General features: G+C 50.7%; 1 protein-coding gene across 8 annotated transcripts in view; it reads right to left on the bottom strand.

The window, feature by feature from the left end:
• Positions 1-9,582, bottom strand: part of Dido1 (death inducer-obliterator 1) — a 56,228-nt gene that overhangs the window by 45,873 nt on the left and 773 nt on the right. For 6 of the 8 annotated variants that reach the window (XR_002818740.1, XM_004644160.2, XM_023704287.1 and 3 more), the window contains exon 1: positions 157-608. The exons of 1 other annotated variant lie outside the window; for it this stretch is intronic. The gene's annotated coding sequence lies outside the window, so the exon portion shown is untranslated. Of the gene's footprint in view, positions 1-156; positions 609-1,917; positions 2,494-9,582 lie in introns of those variants that run through there. One more of the 8 variants, XM_023704289.1, reaches the window with a different exon arrangement.

The raw sequence follows: 9,582 nt of genomic DNA, 5'->3' as shown, positions 1-9,582 counted from the left end.
CCAGGCCGCACCCGCCGGCCCGCGGCCGCCATCTTCTTGGCGGAGCAGGGGTGCGCGGACTCGGATCCCATCCACCGGGCTCAAAGCCGGCCCCGCCCCGTTCCCCGAGCACGGCCCGCGCGGCGCCAGCCGCCCGCCGCGCCTGGAAGCACTCACCGCGGGCCGCCAAGGTCCCGCAGCCATTTCCTGAGCCGCGGCGGGGTTAGGACGGTTAGCCGCGCGACGGGCGGAGGCCAGTGAGACGCTGTGGGCTAGAGCGGCGCCCTCGCGCGGCGGGCGGAGGCCGGCCACCGAGCTGCCGGAGCCTAGAGCGGCAGGCTGCGCCGCCAGCGGAGGGGGCTGGGACAGACGGCCGTCGACGCGCAGCCGTACCCCCGCCTGCGCGCATGCTCCCGCCGCCCACACCTGCGCCTGGACACACTGCCAGAGTCCGCTTTGCCCTACACTTAAACCTGATTGCTTCCCGTACGCGGGGAAGGATTCCCGACGGTAGAGGTTAATGCCAGGGTGGGATTCCTCTGAACGGCCCAGACAGGGCAGACGCCCGCCGGGGGCCGCTGCAGGGATTGCCCGCTGGCCTTGCTTCACGGCTAGACGCTTGGCCCGGGTGGGGACACTGCGCCGGAATCAGGAACAAGGAGCACCAGAAGAAACGGCTTGCGTTCCCTTCTGTAGGCGGCACTTTTCACTCCCTTTCATTCCCCTGTGGCTGCAGTCCGGCATACGCGGAGCGGCGAGGAGGGTCCAGCCATCAAGGTTCCCTCTAGACTTCCTCTAGACTTATAATGTCCCCTCCCGCTCAGAACTACCGGACGCAGTCCCCGCTACAGGCACGACGTTCCACTTGCACAGCACTATCCAGTATGACACCCCATCACCTCTGTCCCCAGATAGCTGAGGAAACATGGGGAGGGATGGCTGGTGCCTCGAGAGGTCATGGACATTGGCCACTTGCCCCGAGCCGACGGGCTTTGCCTATTCCGATGACTCCACAGGCCCCTGCTTCTACATGTGTGCACGACACGTTTCTTGGAGTCCTCTGGCCTTTGGTTTTAGCCCTTCTCCAAGAGCAAAGAGATGTCCAGTCCAAGTGTATCCAGAGGACCGCAGAGGCCTCCGACGCTTCCATGAACAGGGGACTCAGGAAGGAGTCACATCCCCAGACTACAAGGCCTGTCAGTTTCTGAGATTCAAGGAGTGTAGCTGCGGTAGGAGGCTGCTTTCCACTGCTTTTCCAGTAAGGAATTACCCTACTGGAATCTGGCAAGAGACCCCACCCCACCCCTGTACTGTCGCTCCCATACCCCCGCCCCCGTTGCGGTGGAGGGCTCTGCCCTCAGATGTGCAGTGGAGAGAGGGGGCTGAAACCAGCTTGAGCAGGCAGTGGGGTTCACACAGAAGGCAAGACTGCATAAAACAGCCCCACCCCCCCCGCAAAGGACAGTCCAAATGGAGCTGATGTGGGGGTGTCTCTGCCTAGTGCAGATTTTTCCCCCAGTACTACTGGACATTGAACACAATCCACACTTTCTAAGCAAGCACCCCACCTGGGCTACCCCCAGCCCTCAGGATCTTAAAACGAAGCTTTTTTTTTTTTTGGCGGAACCTGGGATTGCCATCAGGCCCTTGTGTTTGCCAGGGAAGCAAGCGCTTAATTCTACTGAACTATCTCCCGGCCCCCAAATGAAGCTTTTTTAATCCTGTGCTGCAGTTTCAAGCTGGGCACTGAGATAAAGGCAGCAAAGAAGCAGAAAAGGAGAGCAAGAAGGAAAGGAAGCACAGAAAACTCAGAGAAGAGACGGCAGAAAAGCAGAGACCCAGAGGCCTGCAGGCTGCAGTCCCGGACTCCATTCTGGTCGGACCCCCCGCCCCGCCCCCACTAGGCTCCTGGGGAGAGGGGAGAGGGGAGAGGCTCACCTCGGGACTGCAGGCTCACAAAGCGACAGTTCTGGTCTAGGCTCATCCCGGTTTACCTGCTGTCATCCTTCCTCCCGGGAGGGACCCTCCTAACCAAACTATTTTAAAGGTAAGCCCTAAAGGGCAAACCACCTCCAGGTGTCTCAAAAACTCCCTCAAACGCCCTAATCTACAAACAAAACCCTAGGGCGGTAGCCGCCCAGCGCCTAGGACGGGTAAAAAGAGCAGCCCACAATCCTTTAAACCCGGCTGGCGCTCTCGGTGGGAACTCTGTCCCCGGCCAAGGGTTAGCAGGGCAGAGGCCAGGCGCCCCACCTACTAGCCGCCCCCGAGGGGAGCACGCCGCACCCCGGGATCGGAACTGGGGAGGGGGTGCAAAGGCAGAGATGCGGCGGACTTTCCGCGCCTTCCCTAGGCCTCGACGAGTCAGAACAAACCCGGCAGGGCTCCCCGAAACTCGTCAGCAGGCCGGGACAGCGCTCGCGGGCTCTTCTCGCTGCGGCAGGCTACAACGGACAGCGAGACCAGCGCTAGCGTGCCTGAGCCCTTAGTCCAGCAGCCTGATCGCCTGGTACTCAGCTCTGAACCGGCTCGCGGACAGGTCATTACGAGATCCGAGCTTCCTTCCCCCTCCTAAAGAATGCGAATTCGTAAGGAAAGACAAGCCTAGCGCAGCAGTCCTCCATCTGGCCACGCGATTGGGTCCAGGACCCTCCCCCATGCACACACACCACGGACTGCAAAACCCTCGGGTCCGCAGGTCTCGCACGTAAAAGGGTTCAGTATCCGCGCAGGACCCATCCCCCCTCCCATTGCTTTCAGACGGCCCACAATAGCTATTTAAACAGATGTGACCGCTGTGTTTAGGAAGCAATGACAAAGTTTGTACACGATCAAGACGCGTTTTCCCTGAGCTTGTTTTCTGACTTTCGTTTTGTTCAGAAAGAGTACAGTTCAGGCGGGCTAGCCTCCACATAGTAGGGACCCTCCAGTCTCCGGCTTCCTGTGCTGGAGTTAAGGTGTCCACCACCAGGCTGGACTATTCCAAACACTTCCACAGAAGCAGAACATGAAAGCGGAGGGACCAACTGCAGTTCCTTACTGCAAAAAAAAAAAAAAAACCTTAAACTCTCTTTGTTTTTGAGAAAATGAATTTTCATTGCTTTTACATTAAGACCAGCTGACTTTATTTACTTTCACCTGTCTGTTCTGCCGCTGGGGATCAGTCGGAAAGCATGCCTGGCTGACAGTCTACACTGAACCACAATCCCAGCCTCAAACACTGACTTCAGATGAATCTACTTCCACAAAAGTCAGCTGCCGTCAGATTAGCTACTGGTTCTCAACGCTAAATGGAGAACAAAACACCTGTTTTCAGTCCCCTCTCAAGAAAAAGAGGTTCCTATTCACAGGCAGGGCAAATACTGTGCGTGTGTACCACTGAGTCAAGCGCTAGCAGAAAAGGCAACTTAAAGGTTATTACTAGGTTTGGCTGAATATGGTTTTGATAAAACCAGCTGTTACAGTGGCATAGTGCAGAGGTGTAATGGGTAAGATCAGGGGACAACCAGCATGGTAAAGAAAACAAAATTAAGGAAAAACTTAAGCTTTCTGCTCCAGCCCCAAAACCCTATGGAAAGTCAGCTGCTGCATGTAATGCTGTCATGTATTCAAGGTAGCAACTGAGAATCCCAATTTTGGTTTTTAGGCAAAGGCATAGGAAAGGAAAAAGAAACGGGGGAGAAGGAATCGCCTCCAGGGGCTGCACCGAATGATGCCTATGCTGGCTGCCTGTCCCTGGCATGTGAGCAGTGAGGCTGCCCATGACATTCAATTAAGCAGCAAGGCCTGGATCTTCGGCCAGGTGAGCCTCTGTAGGCTCACGAGGCAGCGCGGCCTTAGGACATCCACAAACAAAGCAAAGACGACTGGACCTAAGATGGGAAACTGAAGCCAGGGCGTTACCTCAACTCTGCACTTTCCACACATCCTTACATAAGTATGTCAAAGCATCTTCATATCCCTACTACAATAAACTCTAGGTTTTGTTATCTCAACAAAAAACACAATACTGAACCATCCTTATGACTCCTACCTGATGCTGCATGTTTCTGGAAGTTTTCAAATTCAGTGAAAAGTAAATAAAGCCAGCGTCAAAAGAAAAGTAGTTACTTTAATAAGTAAAAGGCATAAAAAACTGTATTTCCTATCTGATTGGTTTTATTTAATAATCTTTAAAGGATGAATCATGTAAGAAAGCCCCAAAAAAATGCCTTTCAGAGTGTAACAAAAAAGCCATTTGAGAATAAGCTTTTGCTCTCACAGGCTCCTGGCACCCGAGTATGGAACAGAAAACGGAGCTGCGCATTCACAGCTCACTGCATTGCTGATCCTGCCGGTGAGCAAAGTGTAGGATTTCCCAAAACAAGGTGCCCGACTGCAGACTGCAAGTCCCAGGCACATGGAGGCAGGACACCATTCTTGGGCCTTCCACACGGCCACTGTGTTCCTGGAATGCCAGGCTTGGGAACAAATCACACTGTGACAGGCTACAAGTGAATGTTTTTCCCCCTAATGAAAAATAGCATTGTTGGGGCCAGGGAGATAGCTCAGTAGAATAAGCGCTTTCTGGGCAAGCACAAGGGCCTGAGTTCAATCCCCGGTTCTGTCAAAAAAAAAAAAAAAAAGCATTGTCTAAACAGTGATCTTCCAGATTTAGGATTTTTCTGGAATAGGAATACAGGTAGACCATCCTTAATGTGAAACCTAAAATGCCTCATAATTTGAAGCTTTCTGAGCTCCATCATGAAATTCCATAGTTGACCCCATGTGATGGACGGACAGGTACAACTACACTAAAAGTATCACACAGAATTACCTTTGGTCTACACACATAAATATGTGTGAAACTTAAGTGTGTGCACACACTTGGTCTCTTCTCCAGAGCATCCCGTTATATAAATGTAAACATTCCAAAATCTGAAATCCATACACTTCCAGTCCTAAGCATTTCGGAAAAAGAGACTCTTAATCTGTATTGTACAAATTAATCCTTGTTCTTGCTTAGCTCAAAAAACAAATGATTAGGGTAAAAAGGAGTCTTTTTGAAGGAAATACCGGCAGGAAGAAAAGAGGCTCAGCTACACAGGCACCACAAGGACGCCTAAAAGGGAACTTCAGCTTTATTCTCAATTTCCACCAAAGCAACCCCCATAAGTTACCTTTCCTTTTTTTTGTTTGCACAGGGTCTTGCTATGCAGTTCAAAATGGGCTTGAACTCAGTATGCAGCCTAGGATGGTCCAAACTCCCAGTGACCTCCTGCCTCAGCCTCCTGAGTGGACAATGGGTGTGTACCACGATGCCCAGGTAAACTACCCCTCCTATATGAGAATCTTCTTAAGTTCCAAACTGTGAACTGCTTCTAAAATGTAGACGCTAGTATGTCCATAGAAGAAATAAGATCTGTAGAAGTCTGTCTATGGGAAGTAGAAAGCCAGCAATGGTACTTTTAGGGTTGTGCAGAGAAATGTCAAACATACACACATTTCTGTCCTTCCAGCTTTAAAAAAAAAAGGCGTTTAAAGAATAAATGCAAACCACGGATGGTGGTACAAGCACTCAGGAGGCTGAGGCAGGACTGCTGTGAGTTCAAGGTCACCCTGAACTGCACAGTAAAATCCTTTCTTAAAAAGACAAAAAATTGGGGGCCTGCCCCTCTGCTCAGTCCTTTAAGTGGCTGCTTCAACAAAGCAGTCAGGCTCAGGTTGCTGTGGTTTGATCTCCACAACTCAAGCCAGCCAAACCTGCCCTGAAGGCATTCGGAGAAAAAAAAAGAAAAAAGGAAAGACAAAAAATTGGAAAAAAAAAAAAAAGTGGGAGTACAATTCAGTAGCACAGCGTTTGCTTAACATGTGCAAGACCCAGGAGTCCATCCTTAGCACTACAAAAACCAAACCAAGCCAAAGTAAAAACAAAGTAAAGGAGAGTGGGAAAAAAAAAGATAAAGAGCAAACAAAACAAGGTCTTCCTGTCCCTACTCAGTGCTCCTGCCCCAGTCACATCTGGGAGGCAGAAAAACTTCCTTCACACATGAGCTGACGCAGCAGCGCACACAGTACACAGCGGGAGTTGAGCTGTAGCGCGTTTTTTTATAAATTCTAGATTTAAAGATCAAGTTCTAATTCAGTAAGTATGCATCAAATTCTGACCAGCTGGGTCAGAAGTACAACAGTGTGCTGACTGGGTAAAGGAGGCAAGTGCTACTCAAAAGGGCTGGGGAGACAGCTTGGTGGTCGAAGCACCTGTCCGGCAAGTGCAAGGACCCAGGTTCAATGCCCAGTACCACATGCGTGCTGGCCTGGCCCCGCCAGCCATGGAAACCGGGTGGTAGTGCACATCTGTAATCCCACCCCTGGGGAGGCTGAGACAGGAGGGCCACTATGGGTCTGGGCTGTATAGCAAGACCCAATACCAAAGAAATAAATAATCAAAAGGGAGGGAGTGTCTATCTGGAATTTCCTACTGGTCCTGGCTGGCCTGGCCCACCCCTGCAATGCTCCAGCTGAGGCACACAGCCCAATTCAGGTCACAGTTTCACCAGAAGATAAAGATAAAATACAAACAAACGGAAGAAATTACTCTTACCCAATCAACAAAATTTATTCAGTAGAACTAACAACAGAATTCTCCCAACATACTCACTAAGAAACTTAAAAATAATAAAGTCAATGGAGATTGACATATAGGTATTTACTACCAATCAGTGCTAGTGACTGTGAGTAGAAACCAATATTGGATTTGCAAATCATCCTGAAAAATCAAGTTTGCTTGGCCAAATCTCTTTGAAAGTCTGGGATACTGGAAAATAGAGGTTCATCGTTTGGATTTGTAGCATAAAACACAATCATCCACCAAAACCAAACATGCTTCTGTAAAATATGGCTGATGCACTGGTATTTCTGCATTCTATAACCTGAATATTGGGAGCACCATTTTATTTTCAAAATGTCTTTTCCTTTAAAAAACTCATTAATGTTCTTTTTAGACATATACCCTTAATACCACACTTTCAAAACAAACAACTCCTCGGGTTCAGAGCCACACTGGCTCCTGAACCTCGGATGAGCAGACCTGGGGGAGGGGTTAGCTTCGCACACAGTGCAGGTGATGACCCTGGAAAGTGACGTCTTGGTCCGCCAGGAGGCTGCCCCTGAGGGTGACCAGTGTGGCTGTCCCTGGGCCCCTCATCTCTTTTCACCTGTCGTTGCTGCAGACACCCTCCAAGGAGACCTCACACACACCTGGCTAAGGGTGCCCTGACCTCTAGCTGGATGCTCTTAAACCCTAATACGTGCAAAAGTGACTTCCCATTCTGACCAGCCTGCAAACCCAGGTCCTTCCCTGGTGTTCGCTATCGGGTGGATGATCCCACCCTACAAATCCAGATGCTAGAGGTCTAGAAATGGCCCTGCGCTCCTCAGTCACCTCACCTACCCCGCCAGTGCTTCATGTGACCCCTTCCCTCCACAGCTCTTGCACAGCCCTAGCATTTTCCCCTCACCCAATTATTGCAATTGAACCTCTCTCATCCCACCAAGTCACTCAACTCCTTGCCTGTCACCAACACCTCAAGTGCTAGTTTTGCTGACCACCCCTGCCCCCTGCACCTTCCTGCTGGCACGACACGACTAATCACAGCTTCTTGAAACTCTATCCTCACCACTTTGGGGAGCGCCTCCTAAGCCTCTGGTTCCCTGCAGAGCTCTCTGACCACATCTCTGGTGCCTCAGTTGGTGACCTCCTCCTCAGAGACTGTATGTGGCCATTCTTAGCTCAAGGTTTAATCCACTCCTATTTCTAGGTCTCTCTAATTGTATTTACCAACTGTCTGTTATTTTTCTCTCATTGCTGGGATAAAATACCTGACACCCAAAATTAAGGAAGGAAAGGTTTAATTTAGCTCAGTTTGTGGAGGTTTCAGTCCATACTCACCTGGCTCCAAGGCAGACTGGCACATGGCAGAGGGCAGCAGTTCATGGTGGTTGGAAAATAGCAAAACAGCAAGAGCAAAAGGGAAGGGTAGCAGCAACAGTGGCAGCAGAGCAAGTCTGTCTCCCTTACGTTGCATTCAGGTATCCATCCCAGGCAGGGTGTAGCACACACACCCATAATCCCAGCAGACTCACACCCACACACATAATCCCAGCATTGGATCAAGAAAGAATTAATCACAATTCTAGAAGTCCGCCCGGCTCTGTGACTGCATGAGGCTTTGAGGGGACCACTAGACTCAAACTATACACCAACTTTCAGGGTCAGTTCCAATCTTTCTCTTGAGGTTTAAATACATCCCATAGGCACCTCAACTTCAACATGACCACAGGGAGTTCGCCATCTTTCCCTCCCCGTCTCATCTCACCTCCTCCTTCTTCAAGGCCGCTCCTCTCCGTGGGCACTACCACTGGCCCAGCCAGGCTCCACACGTGAGCATGGTCCTGGACCACCCCCTCCCCAGCCTGCCAATTTCCCATGTAACTGGAGGTTTCCTTTTCTGTTTTTGCTATTGCGGCTTCTGGTTAAGGGCCTCAGTTCTGCTCACTCATTTATTCCTTCATCTACTACACGCATTTATGTCCAGGCTCCCACTATGTGCTGGTGCCTCAGCTATACCCAGGCAAGTCGCTGCCCTCAAGAAGCTTACACTTTCATGGCGAATCATGGCCACCTTCAGGCATCGTGACGAGAATAAAATGCAAAGAGCTATAAACGCAGACTGTAACCAGACACTAGGCGAGCACAGGCGAAAGCACTCTGTCCTGCTCCCTTTATGGATCACTTACCAAGGAAGCTACGATTCTGTTGAGCAGCTGCGGGAAGCCTCTTACACAGGGCTCACGCATCAGGCCCAGAGACAAGAAGGTTCGGTGAATGGAGTCCCCAAAGGTCTCTTAGAGACAGCTGGAGTGCAAAGTGCGAGAACCTAAGGCGTGAGACTTTAGCTGTACTCACTTAAGCGGGCAACTGGAGAGCCCTGAAGGGTGTCAAGAAGACAGGAGAGATGAAGAGCATCCTGGCGGCGGTGGCTTAGCAAGGGAGCCAGCCAGACCTTGGAGGAAGGCGGGCCAGACAGATGCAGGGGCAACCCAGGAACGCACCGCGGCCTCAAGCGTCAAAGGCTGGGAAACGCTAAGCAAGGCCAGGTTCTGGGCAGATGAGCAAGTGGAGGAGGATGAGCAGAGCAGCTTCTCTCAAGCGTCAAGCTCTCCCGTTGGGAGATCCCGGGCACGCTTTCTGAGCGGCAATAAGGCAACTGTTTACCCAGGGTTAAGCACTACACAAGATGTCACTATTGGCTGTACTGCATCTGCGTTTAAACAGGCTTCGTTTCAGAAGTTTTGGGCCTGGAGAGTGAATTCATTCAATTCATGGAAATGTACACTGCCACTGTCACTGTCACTGTCCAAACACTTTCTGAGAGAAAGTCAAAACTCGCTTTCTGAAGACTCAGCTTTTGAACTATTATGCTAAACCACTAAACCGCCTCGCCCCAACTTCTAAACACTTCTTCCTGAAGCACTTTCAAAATTCTTAAGTCTACAACCACACTGCAAACACGGAGTTGGCGTCTTTCTCAAGCAAAGACAACAGCAGGCAAATAAACAGGC

This window comes from Octodon degus, unplaced genomic scaffold (assembly GCF_000260255.1).
Source record: "Octodon degus isolate 3935 unplaced genomic scaffold, OctDeg1.0 scaffold00194, whole genome shotgun sequence".
Taxonomy (NCBI): Eukaryota; Metazoa; Chordata; class Mammalia; order Rodentia; family Octodontidae; genus Octodon; species Octodon degus.
This window is presented reverse-complemented; position numbering and strand designations above follow the sequence as displayed.